Raw genomic sequence first — 18,851 nt, forward strand, 5'->3', positions numbered from 1 at the left:
TAATGATCATTCTTACTTCTGAGGTATCTATTGTAATGTTGCTTTCATTTCTGTATTTATTTCAGTCTCCTCTCTTTCCTTCTTAGTTTAGGTAAGGGTTTATTGATTTTGTTTATTTCTTTCAAAAAAATCAACTTTTAGTTCTTTTCTGTTATTTTCTAGTCTCTATTTGATTTATTTCTTCTCTGATCTTTATTATTTCCTTCCTCTGATAACTTTGGGTTTAGTTCTTCTGTAGTTCCTTGAGGTGTAAAGTTAGGTTCTTTATTAGAGATCTTCTTTTATAATATAGGTATTTATCACTATAAACTTTTCTCTTAGTACTGCTTTTACTGCATCCCATAAGTTTTGGTATGTTGTGTTTTCATTTTCATTTGTTTCAAGATTTTAAAAAATTCCCTTTTGATCCATTGGTTATTCAAGTGTGTGTTGTTTAATTTCAGTGTATTTGTGAATTTCCCTCTTTTGCTTCTATTATTGATTATTCCATTGTGTTCAGAAAAGATTCTTGGTATACTTTTAATCTTTTTAAATTTGTTAAGACTTGTTTGTTACTTAACATGTGGTATAACATGTGATATATCCTGGAGAATATCTGTGTGCGCTTGAAAAGAATGTGTACTCTCCTGCTGTTGGGTGAAAAGTTTTCTATATGTCTGTTAGGTCCATTTGGTCTATACTGTTGTTCAAGTCCACTCTTAATTGATTCTGCATCTAAGTGTTACCTCCATTATGAAAGTGGGATACTGAAGTCTCCTACTATTATCGTATTCTATCACTTTCTCCTTTGGATTTGTCAATATTTTATATACTTAGGTGTTCCACATTAAGTGCATATATATTTACAATTATTATATCTTCCTTTTGAACTGATCACTTTATGATTATGTACTGACCTTTATCTCTTGAGACAGTTTTTAAAACCTACTTTGTCTGATATTAGGATAGTCACTCCTACTTTTTTTTGGTTATCTTTCACATGGAATACCCTTTTCCATTCCTTCACCTTCAGTCTCTGTGCCTTTGAATCTAAAGTGAGTTTCTTCTAGATACAATACAATTGTATCTTTTTTTTAAATAAATTTATTTTATTTATTTATTTTTGGCTGTGTTGGGTCTTCATTGCTGCACGCAGGCTTTCTCTAGTTGCGGCGAGTGGGGGCTTCTTCATTGAGGTGTGCGGGCTTCTCATTGCGGTGGCTTCTCTTGTTGCGGAGCATGGGATCTAGGCGCATGGGCTTCAGTAGTTGTGGTGTAAGGGCTCTGTAGTTGTGGTTTGCGGGTGCTAGAGCGCAGGCTCAGTAGTTGTGGCACACGGGCTTAGTTCTCTGCGACATATGGGATCTTCCTGGAACAGGGCTTGAACCCGTGTCCCCTGCGTTGGCAGGCGGATTCTCAACCACTGTGCCACCAGGGAAGTCCCAATACAATTGTATCTTAATTTTTGTATGTATTCGGCTATCCCATATCTTCTTATTGGGGAGTTTAGTCCATTTACATTTAAAGTGATTATTGATAAGGATTTACTATTGGCATTTTGTTAACTGTTTTTTGTTTGTCTTATAGTTCCTTTTCCCATGTTTTCCTCTCTTGCTATCCTCAATATTTTGTGCTATGTTTTATTTTGTATGGATAGGTTTTGATTCCTTTGTCTTTTTTAAAACATCTTTATTGGAGTATAATTGCTTTACAATGGTGTGTTAGTTTCTGCTGTATAACAAAGTGAATCAGCTATACATATACATACATACCCATATCTCCTCCCTCTTGTGTCTCCCTCCCTCCCACCCTCCCTATCCCACCCCTCTAGGTGGACACAAACCACCGAGCTGATCTCCCTGTGCTATGCGGCTGCTTCCCACTAGCTATCTATTTTACGTTTGGTAGTGTATATATGTCCATGCCACTCTCTTACTTCATCCCAGCTTACCCTTCCCCCTCCCTGTATCCTCAAGTCCATTCTCTATGTCTGTGTCTTTATTCCTGTCCTGCCCCTAGGATCTCCCTGTGCTATGCGGCTGCTTCCCACTAGCTATCTGTTTGTTTTTTTTTAACATCTTTATTGGAGTATAATTGCTTTACAATGGTGTGTTAGTTTCTGCTTTATAACAAAGTGAATCAGTTATACATATACATATGTTCCCATATCTCTTCCCTCTTGCATCTCCCTCCCTCCCACCCTCCCTATCCCACCCCTCTAGGTGGTCACAAACCACCGAGCTGATCTCCCTGTGCTATGCGGCAGCTTCCCACTAGCTAGCTATTTTACGTTTGGTAGTGTATATATGTCCATGCCACTCTCTCACTTCATCCCAGCTTACCCTTCCCCCTCCCTGTATCCTCAAGTCCATTCTCTATGTCTGTGTCTTTATTCCTGTCCTGCCCCTAGGCTGTTCAGAACCTTTTTTTTTTTTTTTTAGATTCCATATATATGTGTTAGCATACGGTATTTGTTTTTCTTTTTCTGACTTGCTTCACTGTGTATGACAGTCTCTTGGTCCATCCACCTCACTACAAATAACTCAATTTCATTTCTTTTTATGGCTGAGTAATATTCCATTGTATATATGTGCCACATCTTCTTTATCCATTCATCTGTCGATGGACACTTAGGTTGCTTCCATGTCTTGGGTACTGTAAATAGAGCTGCAGTGAACATTGTAGTACATGACTCTTTTTGAATTATGGTTTTCTCAGCGTATATGCCCAGTAGTGGGATTGCCGGGTTGTATGGTAGTTCTATTTTTAGTTTTTTGAGGAAACTCCATACTGTTCTCTCCACTGATAGTGGCTGTATCAATCTACATTCCCACCAGCAGTGCAAGAAGGTTCCCTTTTCTCCACACTCTCTCCAGCATTTATTGTTTGTAGATTTTTTGATGATGGCCATTCTGACCAGTGTGAGGTGATACCTCATTGTAGTTTTGATTTGCATTTCTCTAATGATTAGTGATGTTGAGCATTCTTTCATGTGTTTGTTGGCAATCTGTATATGTTCTTTGGAGAAATGTCTGTTTAGGTCTTCTGCCCATATTTGGATTGGGTTGTTTGTTTTTTTGATATTGAGCTGCATGAGCTGCTTGTATATTTTGGAGAGTAATCCTTTGTCAGTTGCTTCATTTGCAAATATTTTCTCCCATTCTGAGGGTTGTCTTTTTGTCTTGTTTATGGTTTCCTTTGCTGTGCAAAAGATTTTAAGTTTCATTAGGTCCCATTTGTTTATTTTTCTCTTTATTTCCATTTCTCTAGGAGGTGAGTCATAAAGGATCTTGCTGTGATTTATGTCATAGAGTGTTCTGCCTATGTTTTCCTCTAAGAGTTTTAGAGTGTCTGTCCTTACATTCAGGTCTTTAATCCATTTTGAGTTTATTTTTGTGTATGGTGTTAGGGAGTGTTATAATTTCATCCTTTTACATGTAGCTGTCCAGTTTTCCCAGCACCACTTATTGAAGAGGCTGTCTTTTCTCCATTGTATATTCTTGCCTCCTTTATCAAAGATAAGGTGACCATATGTGTGTGGGTTTATCTCTGGGCTTTCTATCCTGTACCATTGATCTCTATTTCTGTTTTTGTGCCAGTACCATACTGTCTTGATTACTGTAGCTTTGTATTATAGTCTGAAGTCAGGGAGCCTGATTCCTCCAGGTCTGTTTTTCTTTCTCAAGATTGCTTTGGCTATTCGGGGTCTTTTGTGTTTCCATACAAATTGTGCAGTCTTTTTGTTCTAGTTCTGTGAAAAATGCCAGTGGTAGTTTGATAGAGATTGCACTGAATCTGTAGATTGCTTTGGGTAGTATAGTCATTTTCACAATATTGATTCTTCCAATCCAAGAACATTGTATATCTCTCCATCTGTTTGTATCATCTTTAATTTCTCTCATCAGTGTCTTATAGTTTTCTGCATACAGGTCTTTTGTCTCCTTAGGTAGGTTTATTCCTAGGTATTTTATTCCTTTTGTTGCAGTGGTAAGTGGGAGTCTTTCCTTAATTTCTCTTTCAGATTTTTCATCATTAGTGTATAGGAATGGAAGGGATTTCTGTGCATTAATTTTGTATCCTGCTACTTTACCAGATTCATTGATTAGCTTTACTAGTTTTCTGGTAGCATCTTTAGGATTCTCTATGTATAGTATCATGTCATCTGCAAACAGTGACAGTTTTACTTCTTCTTTTCTGATTTGGAGTCCTTTTATTTCTTTTTCTTCTCTGATTGCTGTGGCTAAAACTTCCAAAATTATGTTGAATAATAGAGGTGAGAGTGGGCAACCTTGTCTTGTTCCTGATCTTAGTGGAAATGTCTTTCTTTTTTCTTTTGTATAACTTCTATACATATTTTCTTTGTGGTTACTAAGGGCTTAAATAATATATCATATATCGTATAGTTATAACATTCTGTTTTAAGCTGACAACTGCTTTACTTCACTTGCATACAAGAAATCTTGTCTTTTCCCTCTCCTCCCCACCACATTATATATTCTTGATGTCACTGTTTACCTTTATATATTTGTTAACGTTTAGTTTTAGTTGTTTCTAATACTTTTGTCTTTTATAGTATATAGTAATATAATATTGTTTTTGTCTCTATATTTACCTTTATCAACTAGTTTCACACTTTCTCATGCTCTCATATTTCTAATTAGTGTCTTTCATTTCAACTTGAACTACCTTTAGCATGTCTTATAAAGCAGGTGGTAAAGTTTCTTAGCCTTTGTCTGAGGAAGTCTTGATCTCTCCTTTGTTTTTTTGTTTTTTTATTGGAGTATAATTGCTTTACAATGTTGTGTTAGTTTCTGCTGTACAAGGAAGTGAATCAGCTATAAGTATACCTATATCCCCTCCCTCTTGGACCTCCCTCCCACCCCCCCCATCCCACCCAGTTAGCTTGTTACAGGGTGCCGAGCTGAGCTTCCTGTGCTTTGTAGCTTGTTCCCACTAGCTATCTGTTTTATGCATGGTAGTATATATATGTCAATCCTAATCTCTCAATTTGTCCCACCCTCCCCTTCTCCCACTGTATCCACATGTCCGTTCTGTACGTCTGTGTTTCTGTTCTTGCCCTGCAAATAGGTTCATCTCTACCACTTTTCTAGATTCCACATATACGTGTTAATATACAATATTTGTTTTTCTCTTTCTGGCTTACTTCACTCTGTATGACAGTCTCTGAGCCCATCCACATCTCTACAAATGACCCAATTTCATTCCTTTTTATGGCTGAGTAATATTCCATTGTATATATGTACCACATCTTCTTTATCCATTCATCTGTCGTTGGACATTTAGGTTGTTTCTATGTCCTGGCTATTGTAAATAGTGTTACAATGAACATAGGGGTACATGTGTCCTTTTGAGTTACGGTTTTCTCAGGATATATGCCCAGTAGTGGGATTGCTGGGTCGTATGGTAGTTCTTTTTTTAGTTTTTTAGGGAACCTCCATACTGTTCTCCACAGTGGCTATATCAATTACATTCCGTTTGTCTCCCCCCCCACCCTTTTTCCCCCTTTGTTTTTGAAGGACAATTTTGCAAGAATAGTGTTCTTGGTTGGCAATTCTTTTTCTTTCAATATTTTAAATAGATATATAATTCCACTTCTTTTGCCTGGCAAGATTTATGATGAAAAATCCTCTGATAGTCTTATTGCAATGGGTATGGGGTTCCCTTCTATGTAACTAGTTGCTTTTCTCTTGCTGCTTTCAAAACTCTCTTTGTCTTTAACTTTTGAACCACCTTTATATTCTCAGAATAAATCCCATTTTTTATATATTGATGGATTTAATCTGCTAATATTTTGTTGAGGATTTTTTACATGTATGTTCATGTGGAATATTGGCCTGTAGTTTTCTTATAATATAAAAGGGGGCATCAGGATAATATTGGCCTCACAAAATGAGTTGGGAAGTATTCTTTCCTCTTCTGTTTTTTGGATGAGATTGTGTAGAATTGGTATTTTTTTCCGTTAAATATTTGTATATTAGCCTTCTATGGAAAACAATATACCACATAATGGGTAGCTTAAACAACAGAAATTTATTCTCTCTCAGTTCTGGAGGCCAGCATTCCAAGATCAGTGTGCTGGCAGGGTTGGGTTCCTCTGAGGTGTCTGTGGCTTGCACATGGCCTCCCTCTTGCTGCCTATTCACAGGGTCCCCACTCTGTGTGTGAACATCCTTAGTGGCTCTCCATTTGTCCTAATCTCCCCTTCTTATAAGGACACCAGTCAGGTTGGATTAGGGCCCACCCTAACAGGCTCATTTTAACTTAATGACTGCTTTAAACACCCTATCTCCAAATACAGTCATATTCTGAGGTACTGGGGTTAGGGCTTCAACATATGAATTTTGGAGGGACACAATTCAGTCCATAACAGTTTCGTAAAGTTTATCAGTAAATAATCTGTGCCTGGAGTCTTCTTTTGTTGGAAGGTTTTAAACTACTCATTCAATTTCTTTAATAGATAGGACTATTTAGGGTGTCTATTTTTCTTGTGCCACCGTGGCAATGCAGATCTGAGACTGGGGTTGGCTGTAGTGCAAGGCTGGGTGAGCAAAGAAAAGAAAAAGAGAAGAAAACCAGGGACTTCCCCCTTACTGTGTAGTACACTGGGGCTCCTTTACTTGATCTTCTAGATAGAAATAGGAGATTTCTCCTAGAGTTTTTGCTGCATAGTTCAATGATTCTGCCCCCTTTGATTCAGGTCCCATAGCCTCTAGTTGTTTAGTTTTCAGTCTTCAGGTAGTTGCTTTGTGTATTATGTGCAGAGATTTTAACATCAGTAGGAATCATAGGCTACATTCAGTTTCCTTCATCTTGACTGCCACTGGAAGTTGATGTTCCTATTTGACTGGGCCCATCAAGAACATCTGGTCAATCTTGCATAGGACATACTGCAGGGAGGGAAAGAACAGTATTTATTTCTTGATGATCAAAAGCAAGTAGGAATGGGAAAGAGGATCTGTAGTTTTTAAAGTGAAATTCGAGCCCAAATGGGTCAAGAAAATCATAATTCAGTTCATCCATATCGTCCATAAAGCCCTAGAAGTATTTGATTTAAAATGTCCCTGGAACTTTGCTTAGGCAGTCTAGTTTACCACATTATTTGTTCAAGAACAAAGATATTCCTTAGGGATGGAGGAGTATAACATCAGTTTAACAAGTATTTGTGACTTGTTAAGTGTAAGTTAAGTACTTTTTCTGTATTTAGTCTTCTTTGATACCTCATCAAAACTCAAAAAGTGATAGTTTCTTAAAAGTTAGTTACAGTGCAGAATCAGAAACCTTATCAATGAACTTTTTGTATTCCTACATGAAAATCCAATAGTCTTTCTTGCACTTTGAATGGATTTTTTTTAATCCATGCATGATTTTTGTAACATGATAAATTGACCATGTGAAAAATACTCGTTCAGAGTTATACAGATGTTGAAAACATTGAGACTTTTAATTATACAATATTAAACAACCCTTTTCATCAGTATCACCATTGATCTCATCAGGAAAGTCTTGAAGCAATGGAAAAATGTCAAGCATGCAGTGGCAAATTTTCTGAAATTCTAATTTTTGCTTGAAAGCTCAAATTTTATCAGTGGCAACAAATACTGCTAGTTTTCCTTGAAGTGAGAGGCTTACTTTATTCATTTTCATGAAAATGTCTATCAAATACTCAAAATTATAGTTTGTCTGTCATTCATCCTTTCAAGTGAAAATAGTCTTTCACCAAGAAAGCCACTAGTTCAACTCCGAACTCAATCGCCCAAGTGCTTTTCCTTGAGACAACCACTGTACTTTGATAAGCAGCAGAAGTGCTTTGTGTGCTTCTGATTTCTTCAGAATATTAAAAACGTGTGTACTCAAGGGTCAGGATTTAATTAATGGTTTTTACTGCTTCATCAAGGACTTTTTTTTTTTTTTTTTTTAAGGATTTTCTGATGTGGACCATTTTTAAAGTCTTTATTGAATTTGTTACAATATTGCTTCTGTTTTATGTTTTGGTTTTTTGGCCCTGAGGTATGTGGGATCTTGGCTCTGCAACCAGGGATCAAATCTCCCCCTGCATTGAAAGGTGAAGTCTTAACCACTGGACCTCCAGGGAAGTCCCATCATCAAGGACATTCTTAAACTGCCTTTTTCTTTTCTGCCCACACAAGGCACTGAAAAATATAATGCCTATTAGTGTCATTTGGTCTGCTGCCTTGATTTACACTAGGTGCCGGCAGTTTTACTCACCTTTGCTTTTGCACCAACAGTGCAAATGTCAGTACAGTGAACAAGACATCTTAGTATTGTTCTGAAAATAGTTTTGATCTCATGGGCTCCCCTGAAAGGATCTCTGGATCCCCCAGGAATCTGCAGACTTGGAGAACTACTGCTCTAGACCGGCTAGGTGAATGGCAAACTAGGAGGTGTTACCTGAGCTGAGTGTGGATGGGGGACATTTCACATTCTGAGCTGGGAAAGGGGGTTATGTGACCTCACAAAGGGGCCCAGAATTTCAGAAGGCCTGGAGTCAACATGGAACTTGGAATGGTTTCAGCATTTCAGCTTGGAATGGGCTTCTAGCAGTGAGAGTAGTGGGAGTTGCATAGACCAGATTGTGGAGGGTGATGGATACCTATGAGAAGAATTCAGGGCCTGGGATTCAGCAGATGTGGATTCTAATATGGTCTGTGCCCACTAACTAGTGTTAATCTTGGGCAAATCCATTTACTTTGATGGATCTTTATGCTTAACACGTAATTAATATATGCTCAGTAGGTATCTTGTTCATTGAAATTAAATAATTTCATCTCTGGAAGATGTAGGGGTTATATTTTATTTCTCTGAGGGTTCTGTAAACACTGAACATGATTCTGTTCTTATCACAGTTGAGTCAATTGAAACTCAGACAAACTGAGGAATGTGGGTGGACAGTGAAGGAGCCAGAAGTGAGATCAGGGTCTCCCAGCTTCAAGTTCATGCTATTTATGTTCTCCATCCTGCCTGCTCCCTGGTCTCCTGCCTCCCAAAGCTGAGAGATTTTCTTTTCATAGACTGTTACTTCCTTGACCCACTTCCTACTTGCTATCCTTCCTTTAGGCAGCTGGTCTGGTTTTGTCCTTTGATTATGCTGTTAGTGCACACTTTTTTGTGTGTGTGTGACACTTATCACAAATACAGTGGTTTATGAAAATACTGGTTTACTATTCATGTCCCCCAACCGGGATATAAACTCCTTTTTACTGGTTGTTGTATTCCCAGGACCTAGCATGGTTCCCTCACATGGTAGGCATGGGTACCAAAATACAGAAGGGGGTTGTAAAGTATCACATGAGTGGTGTAGGCAGTAAAAGATTTAGGAAGTCAGAGAAAGGGGGGATCAATGGGGCCTTGAGTACCCCAGGAAGATTTCAGAGAAGAGAGTGGGCTTGATCTGGACCTTGTAAGATGATCTGTAATACAGTTGACCCTTGAACGACACAGGTTTGAACTGCACGGGTCCATTTATATGCAGATATTCTTCAGTAGTAAATACAGTACTACACGGTCCATGGTTGGTTGAGTCTGAGGATGCAGAGGGCCAACTATGTTATATACGTGGATTAACCCCCGTGTTGTTCAAGGGTCAGCGGTTTACTGTTTTCAAAGTACTTTTTGTGATATCAAGGGTCATGCTATTTACTTATCCTCTAGTTGAATGTTAGTAACTTTTAGATTGCCATTAATAGGTCATTCATTGGCCAGATAGAACCAGAACTCTGAAGGAGGTAGGGTGGTGGTCTTTTTCATTCATTCATTTATTCAGACCTTCACTGTACACATATTTATTGAATACCTGCTATATGTCAGGCACTGGGAATACAAAAGAAAAAAAAGAGAAAAGAGTTCCCTGCCCTCCTAGAGCTTACACTGTAGTGGGATGAGGGAGAGATAATCAATGCATCAATCAATACATCAGTCAATAAGAAACATGTCAGTTAATGATGTTTGGCAAAGAATTAAAAGAGGGTGGTAAATGACAAAGAGGAATTAGTAACTACTTTAGGCTGAGGGGATGACACCTACACTGAAGTCTGAATGACAGGGCAAGCTGTACAAAGGTCAGGTGGCAAAGCATTCCAGGCAGGAGAAGAAGCCAGTGCCGCTGTGCAAGACAGACCCTGCTAGGCATGCTTGAGGGATGGAAAGGTGTGAAGGGAGCATTGTTGGTGGGGACGAATGGAATGAGATGAGTTTAGAGAGGTGAGCAGGAGCCGGACCATTTAGAGCTTTCTAAGCAAGGTCAAGAAGTTTAGATCTTTATGCTTCGGGGAGCTGTTGAGTGGAGTGATGTGCTCTGAGTGATGGAGGCAGGGTCTAGGGGACAGCAGTGGTGCTGGAGAGGAATGGCTGGATTCAGGATATGTTTGGAAGTGGGGCTTCTCCTCTGTTCCTCCAATTGTTCCCTGATCACAGTCTGCTCTTCTATCCCCACTTTTTAAGGCTTTTCCTTTTTCCTCTTCATATAGGGCCTCAGCCACCCCAAGGTGTTGGCTAAGTACCATATTTTGGGTTGCAAAAGTTACACTTCATTTTGGGAATATTTGCATCTTAAGTTACTAATAATTTGCCCCTTTTTTCATTTTTAACAGTTTTTAATGAAAGTTGTATTCAAGATTACTTTATTCCTGCATCTTCTCAATTGTTTCTTCCTTATATTTGCCCTTTTCCTTTCCTACTTGGTGAGATTTGGCTTTACGTTCGAGGATCTTTTTGCGGTCTTTGTCCAGGTTTAGTCTGGTGATAACGACCTTGCTGGGTGAATGCCCACATGGACAGTCGTGCCATTAGCCTTCTCCCACTGCACTCATTAACGCAGATGACAGATTTCTTCCTGTAAACCTGGACTACTTTGCCAATTTGCTGCCCTCTGTAGTGCCCTTGTCCAACCTGAACTTCATCGTCCTTCCGGATGGGCATGGATCGGACATTGTACTTCTGTCTCAGCTCTTTAGAAACAGGGGAAGACATAATCTTCCTGCGAATGTGGGAAGGCGCATGGAAATGCCTTTTCCGGTTCTCGCTTGGGTCAGAAGTCACAAAGGGATTGCACTTCATTTTGGCCACTGGTGCTTCAGCGATGGCCGCAAAAGGGAAGAGAGCAATAATTTGCTCTTTTTTTTTTTTTTTTAATTTATTTATTTATTTTTGGCTGTGTTGGGTCTTCGTTTCTGTGCGAGGGCTTTCTCTAGTTGTGGCAAGCGGGGGCCACTCTTCATCGCGGTGCACGGGCCTCTCACTATCGCAGCCTCTCTTGTTGCGGAGCACAGGCTCCAGACGCGCAGGCTCAGTAGTTGTGGCTCACGGGCCCAGCCGCTCCGCGGCATGTGGGATCCTCCCAGACCAGGGCTCGAACCCGTGTCCCCTGCATTAGCAGGCAGATTCTCAACCACTGCGCCACCAGGGAAGCCCCGTGCTCTTTTAAAAACAAAGTTTAAAGTGGCAATTTACATCTCAGTAAGGTTTTAGGATGAGTCTTGGTTTCTAACCCTGACTCAGAACCAATTGTGATTTTGTATATCACTTAGCCACTCTGAACTAAGTTTCCTTATCCGTAAAATGGATCAGATTATACCTCCTATGCATCATTCATAGCCCTGTAATAAAAAGCAACTGAGATGATGATTTTAAAAGTACACAGTTGCGATTACGTGTGAAACGCTGTCTTGGCTTTCATGCCCCTGTGTGTACCCATTCTCCATCACCTAGCTCGCAAGAGTGAGAATAAAAGATCTTGAGGCAGGCAGGCCTTTATTCCATCAACAGAGATTTTTGATACTCCCTACATTCTCAGCATTGTATGGTGTATTAAGGAGGATGTGGTAGAGGAAGATGACCTGGTGTCTGAACTCAAGCATCTAGTTAGAGAGATACAATTAACCCACGTGGAAAGATGGATACTGCTGCAGGGCCTTATGACCCAGTGGGAAAGATTTGGATAAGTGGAGAGAAGATGAAGTCAGACAGGGAAGAGCATGAATGGAAGCCCAGAGATGAGGATGAGGGTAGGTTAGGATAGCAGAGCTGCATGCGGGGGATTAGAGGACAGGTGAGGACACACAAGTTAGCGGGTCTACACCGGAAGTTCTTGACTTGTTATCAGGTATATGCAGTTCACACTAGAAGGAGGATTCCTCTGACATGTTGTAGAGGTGATGGTTTGTGGCTGTACTGTGCAGCCTGTCATTTCTTCTTGACTCCTGCCTTCAATTCTGAGCTTTATTGAAACACAGTCATTACTTTTAAGCATTGACTAATACCCCATGTAGTTACTTTAAAAAACCCCACAGACTTCTTATTTTGGAATAAATATAGATTCACTGGCTGTTGCAAAGAAATGGAGAGAAGTCTTTGGTACCCCTCACCCATTCTTCCCAATTGAACATGTTGTATAACTAGTGCAATAGCAAAACCGGGTAATGACATTGGTAAAATGCACAGAGCTTAGTCGCATGCTACCAGTTATACATAATGCACTTCTTTGTGTGTGTGTAGCTTCCTGTTGCTATCAACACAGTCAAGATACAGAACCGTCCCATCACCTCGGGCTCCCTCGTGGTACTCCTTATGGCTACAACTTCTCTATTGTCCATTCCCAAACCCTGGCGGCCACTCATCTGTTCTCTATCTCCAGAATTTTGTTATTTCAAGTGTTATATCAGTAGAACCATACAGTTTAAGGAACTTTCTGAGATTATCTTCTTTCTCTCAGCATAACTTCCCTGAGGTTCATCCAAGTTGTTTTTCTTTTTATTGTTGAGTAATACTCCATGGTATGGTGGACCATCATTTGGATAACTATTCACTCACTGAAGGACATTGGTTGGTTTTGAGTTATCAGCTATAATGAAAAAAACCTGCTCTGAACATTCATGCATAGGTTTTTGAGTGGACAGAGGTTGTCATTTCTCGGACTTCCCTGGTGGCACAGTGGTTAAGAATCCGCCTGCCAGTGCAGGGGGCACGGGTTCGAGCCCCGGTCCGGGAAGATCCCACATGCCGCAGAGCAACTAAGCCCATGTGCCACAACTACTGAAGCCTGCATGCCTAGATCCTGTGCTCCACAGCAAGAGAAGCCACCGCAGTGAAAAGCCCGCGCACCACAACAAAGAGTAGACCCTGCTTGCCACAACTAGAGAAAGCCCGTGCGCAGCAGCGAAGACTCAGTGCAGCCAAAAATAAATATAAAAAAAAAAAAAAAAAGGTGACTTCCCTGGTGACACAGTGGTTAAGAATCCGCCTGCCAATGCAGGGGACACGGGTTCGAGCCCTCGTCCGGGAAGATCCCACATGCCGCGGAGCAAATAGGCCCATGCCCCACAACTACTGAGCTTGTGCTCTAGAGCCTGCGAGTCACAACTGCTGAGCCCGCATGCCACAACTACTGAAGCCCACGCGCCTAGAGCCCGTGCTCCACAACAAAAGAAGCCACTGCAATGAGAAGCCCAAGCACCGCAAGGAAGAGTAACCCCTGCTTGCCTCAACTAGAGAAAGCCCGTGGGCAGCAACGAAGACCCAGTGCAGCCAAAAATAAATAAATAAATAAATTAAAAAAAAAAAAAAAAAGGTTGGGTATGCCACTTAAAAAAAAAAAAAAGTTTTCATTTCTCTACAGTAAATGGCCAAGAGTGTCATATGCTGGGTCATCTGATGAGTCCATTTGTCATTTTAAAGGAAACTTGGAAACTGTTTTCCAAAGTGGCTGAATCATTTACATTCCCACCAACAATGTATGAGTGATCCAGTTTTTTGCATCATTGCTGTTTGCTATTATCACTATTTTTTATTTTATCCATTCTGATAGGTGTGTTCTCATTGTGTTTAAATTTTTTTTTTAGACATAATTCACACACCATAAAACTCACCCTTTTAAAGTATATAATTCAGTGGTTTTTAGTATATTCTCAGGTAGGTGCAACTATCATCATTATCTGTATTTCCAAAGCATTTTCATCCCTCCAAAAAGAGTGACTGGTACCCATTACCAGTCACTCCCAATTCAGCCTTCTTCCCAGCCTCCAGCAACCACTATCCTCTGTCTCTATGGATTTGCCCATAGAAATAAAATCTTATAATATATGGCCCTTTGTGACTGGCTTCTTTCACTAAGCATAATGTTTCGCGGATTCATCCATGTTGTAGTATGAATCAGCACTTCATTCCTTTGTATGGCTGAACAATATTCTATCGTATGATTACCACATTTTGTTTATCCATCAGTTGATGGACATTTGGGTTGTTTCCACTTTTGCCTGTTATGAATAATATTTCTAACAACATTTTTGAACAAGTTTTTGTACGTATGTATGTGTGTTTTCTTTTGGGTATTTTCCTAAGAGTTGAATTGCTGGGTCATATGGTAATTGTATGTTTAGCCTTTTGAGGAACTGCCAAACTGACTTCCAAAGCAGCTGCGCCATTTTACCTTCTCACCAGCAGTGTATGAGGGTTCCAGTCTCTCTACATCTTTGTCAACACTTGTTATTATCTGTCTTATTGATTCTAGCCATCCTGCTGGAAGTGAAGTGGTCTTTCATTGTGGTTTTGATTTTTCATTTCCCTCACGAGTTATGATTTGAGCATTTTCTCATGTGTTTATTGGCCATTTGCGTAGCTTCTTTGGAGAAATGTCTATTCAAGCTTTTGCCCAGTTTTCAATTGGGTTGTCTTTTTATTGTTGAGTTGTAACAGTTCCTTACATATTTTAGATACTAGACCCTTACTAGATACATGATTTGCAAATATTTTCTCCCATTCTGTGGTCTGTCTTGTCACTGTGGTTTAAATTTCTATTTCCCTAATGACTGCCAATGTTGGTCATCTTTTCATCTGCAGGTTTACCATGTGTATGGCCTCTTTGGTGAAATGTCTATTCATATCTTTTGCCCATGTTTGTCCTTTCTTCTTACTAGAGCTATGGCTGTAGACATTTTCTTTTTTAGTATGTATGTCTTCAAACTCTTCTTTGCAGCAGCACTAAGATGGGTGAGACACAGCTGTTAAGCTGCTCATAGCTATAGATTTTTTAAATTGTGATTAAAAAACACATAACATGGAATCTACCCTCAACCATTAGGTGTACAGTGCAAATATTAACTATACACATGTTGTAAGCAAATTTCTAAGACTTTTCCATTTTGCACAAACTGAAACTATAGACCCATTGAATAGTAACTCCCCATTCCCCACATATCCCTGCCCCTGGCAACTACCATTCTGCTTTTTGTTTCTGTGAGATTGACTACTTTAGATACCTTAAATGAGTGGAATCATGCATTATTTGTCGTTCTGTGACTGCCTTTTTTCACTTAGCATAGTGTCCTCAAGGTTCATCCGTGTTGTAGTATGTGACCATAGCTGTAGATTTTTAAAAAATTTTATTGAAGTATAGCTGATTTACAGTGTTGTGTTAATTTCTCCTGTACAGTAAAGTGATTCAGTTATGCATATATATACATTCTTTTTCATATTCTTTTCTATTATGGTTGATCCCAGGATATTGAATATAGTTCCCTGTGCTGTACAGTAGGACCTTGTTGTTTATCCATTCTATGCATGATAGTTGGCATCTGCTAACCCCAAACTCCCAATCCATCTCTCCACCCCACCCCTTGGCAACCACAAGTCTGTTCTCTATATCTGTGAGTCTGTTTCTGTTTCATAGATAAATTCATTTGTGTCATGTTTTATTTTTTATTTTATTTTTTTATTATTATTATTTTTTGGCCATGCTGTGTGGCCTGTGGGACCTTAGTTCCCCGGCCAGGGATTGAACCTGGGTCCTCGGCGGTGAGCGTGTGGAGTTCTAACCACTGGATTGCCAGGGAATCCCCCATTTGTGTCATATTTTAGATTCCACATAAAAGTGATATCATATGGTATTTGTCTTTCTCTTTCTGACTTACTTCACTTAGTATGATAATCTCTTGGTCCATCCATGTTGTTGTAAATGGCATTATTTCATTCTTTTTTTTATGGCTGAGTAATATTCCGTTGTATATATACACCACATCTTCTTTATCCATTCATCTGTTGATGGACATTTAGGTTGTTTCCACATCTTGACTGTTGTGAATAGAGCTGCCAAGCTGTAGATTTGGATCCATGCTACGTCAATGCTCATTTTTAACTCATTAATAACCATGTGATCTCACCATGACTCAGTTTCTCCATCAGCAAAATGGATAACAGTAGGTCATAGTGGTATGGAACTTGGTAACTAAACTCAGAGCTTTGTGAATAATCCATACTCTCGTCCTGTGGACCGCCTCACAGATGGCAGTTATGCATCTTCGCCAAAAAGTTAAAAGTCAGCAGGAGAAGGTTCTCATCCTGGTTTGTTGAAGAGGCTTCACTGAGTGGCCTCATTTCTTCATTAATTTTTAATTTCTTTTCTTGCATAATGTTCACCCTTTAATCCCCAAATCATTCCAAAGTACCTCAGCACATATATCCTGAAATTGAAAGGGGAGGATCCAACAAGGGATCTGGTTCTTGTTAAGGGTCTTCTATGCCCCCCAAAGAAGAGGATCTTTAAGCCAACCTCCACCTGGCCCCATGAGGCACCCAGTTCTCTGGGAGTTGCTATGGAAATGTGCTCTGGTACTAGGAGGAAAGGAAATAAAGTATTCCGAGAGTCTTGCAGGCTAGGAAATGGACGTTCTGACATCTATTCCCAAAGTCTACTGCAGTTGCTTTCTTCATTAAATTCTTTCTCAGTGTTTCATTGTTCCCATGTGGACACGGAGGCTGAATATGTTGACTGCCCTTGTCCTTTACAAAGCAGCGTGAGAGATTTGGAAGAGAGATCTCTGGCCATCAAGCTGTGGTCTTAAATAAGACAGGATGATCATTTATCCCCTTCTTGTCTTGGAAGCAAAAAATCTGCCACCATCTGAGCTCTCCCTGTGGACATATTAGCTCATGCAAACTTCTCTTGGGAAGGGAAAACGTATCTTTGCCTTTATCCTTTTTTCTTCCCCACACCCCCTTCTCCCAGTAGGCCCTTTGCTTCTGCATCGTCCTGTCCCAGCAGTTGACCAGCAGCTTCAACTCTCACCTTCCTCAGCTTGTACTGTGGTTTTGCACACAGCTGGGGGCATTTCTGGGGACGGATCTCAGTGGTTAGAGCAAACATTGCCTGGGTGTCTTGGGCCAGAGGAGATTCCTCCAGTCTCCTCCATACTGCTCTGGTTCTCACTCGCCAGACCCTCAGGGAATGCTGTCAAGCTTCAGTTCCCATGGCTGGTTTTCATCTTTCTTTTAGTTAAATCAGCTGTGACACCTGGCAGAGCCGTGCTTCCCCTGAGGGCCTAGGCAAACCCAGATGCTGCCAGCCTGTTCTGGGGATCGGTGTCCCCGGAGTGCACTCAAGGCCAGTCCATTTACTCTGCACAGACACAAGGAGAAGAATGTCAGTGCTAGAAGGGAGCTGAAGAGTCATCTAGTCAACCCCTTAATGCAACATCGTGGAAGAATTTTATAGGAAAACAAAGACCCACCCCACAGCTACAGCTCTTATCATGTGGCCGAGTGATGCTGTTTTGATTTTAAATACGGTAACTGTAATTTCAATGCTAAAACTATTAAAATATTAATAGAAGCTAGCATAGGGTTCCAAAAGTGTGTAGCCTCTGTCGCAGCTTTGTAGTAAAGCAAAATGGTCATAAATACAGGTCAAAGGAATATAATAAACCAATGCATGTGTGCATAAATACATACATACGTACATAAAAAGTAAAGGAAGGACATTTTTGCACAGTGTCAGGTGGCAACCCTGTAGGTGCTTTCTAAATCATTTCTATTTGTTTGCTTTGAGAAAAGGGTCCTTTTTTTCATTTCCTTATTTTGTGGCTAGAGAGAAGGGTCGGTTTCTCAGTTTTCTGGGAAATGGTCGTAGTTGCATCTGGAGACCAGGGTTAGTCTCTATGTGCTCTTTGTCTTTTTGTTTTCATCTCTGGGTTCTCCCTGCAGACCCCGTTTGGCTGCCTGCCTGGTGCCCATGGCTCCCCCCTTATGTCTTTCTCAGAGTCCCATTCTCCAGACCCCAGAGATTTCTTCTGCCCCACCTGTCCTTTGCCTGCCTGTGTTGTGTAACCCCAAGGCTCTGCTAGACAGTTGAAGCTGATCTCATAGACTAATTCAGGGTAAAGTGGTAAGGGAGATTAGTGGCATTATTTATTGCCTTCCATAAACATTTACATTTTAAAGCTTTAGATCCTTTAATTCTTAAAAAAAAAAATGAGTCAAGGGGAGTGGGGAGGGACATGATAGTGGAAGGGGATTAGGAGGTATAAACTACTAGGTATAAAATAAGATACAAGGATATTTAAAAAACTAAAAACAGAACTACCATATGACCCAGCAATCCCACTACTGGGCATATACGCTGAGAAAACCATAATTCAAAAAGAGACATGTACCACAGTGTTCATTGCAGCACTATTTACAATAGCCAGGACATGGAAGCAACCTAAATGTCCATGGAGAGATGAATGGATAAAGAAGATGTGGTACATATGGGATATTACTCAGCCATAAAAAGAAACGAAATTGAGTTATTTGTGGTGAGGTGGATGGACTTAGAGTATGTCATACAGAGTGAAATAAGTCAGAAAGGGAAAAACAAATACTGTAGGCTAACGCATATATATGGAATCTAAAAAAAATGATACCGATGAACCTAGTGGCAGGACAGGAATAAAGACACAGACATAGAGAATGGAACTGAGGACACGGGGTGGGGGGAAAGGGGAAGCTGGGACAAAGTGAGAGTAGCATTGACATATATACACTACCAAATGTAAAATACATAGCTAGTGGGAAGCAGTAGCATA

At 40.1% G+C, this 18,851-nt stretch overlaps 1 protein-coding gene and 1 pseudogene across 1 annotated transcript in view; one reads left to right on the forward strand and one right to left on the reverse strand.

Moving 5' to 3' along the window:
- The window catches only part of LOC118891200 (coiled-coil domain-containing protein 3), a 104,140-nt gene that overhangs the window by 14,695 nt on the left and 70,594 nt on the right, over positions 1 to 18,851 (forward strand). The gene's annotated exons all lie outside the window — the stretch shown is intronic.
- LOC118891202 lies at positions 10,632 to 11,073 on the reverse strand (annotated as a pseudogene).

The sequence above is a fragment of the Balaenoptera musculus genome, chromosome 2 (genome assembly GCF_009873245.2).
Source record: "Balaenoptera musculus isolate JJ_BM4_2016_0621 chromosome 2, mBalMus1.pri.v3, whole genome shotgun sequence".
NCBI classification, from domain to species: domain Eukaryota; kingdom Metazoa; phylum Chordata; class Mammalia; order Artiodactyla; family Balaenopteridae; genus Balaenoptera; species Balaenoptera musculus.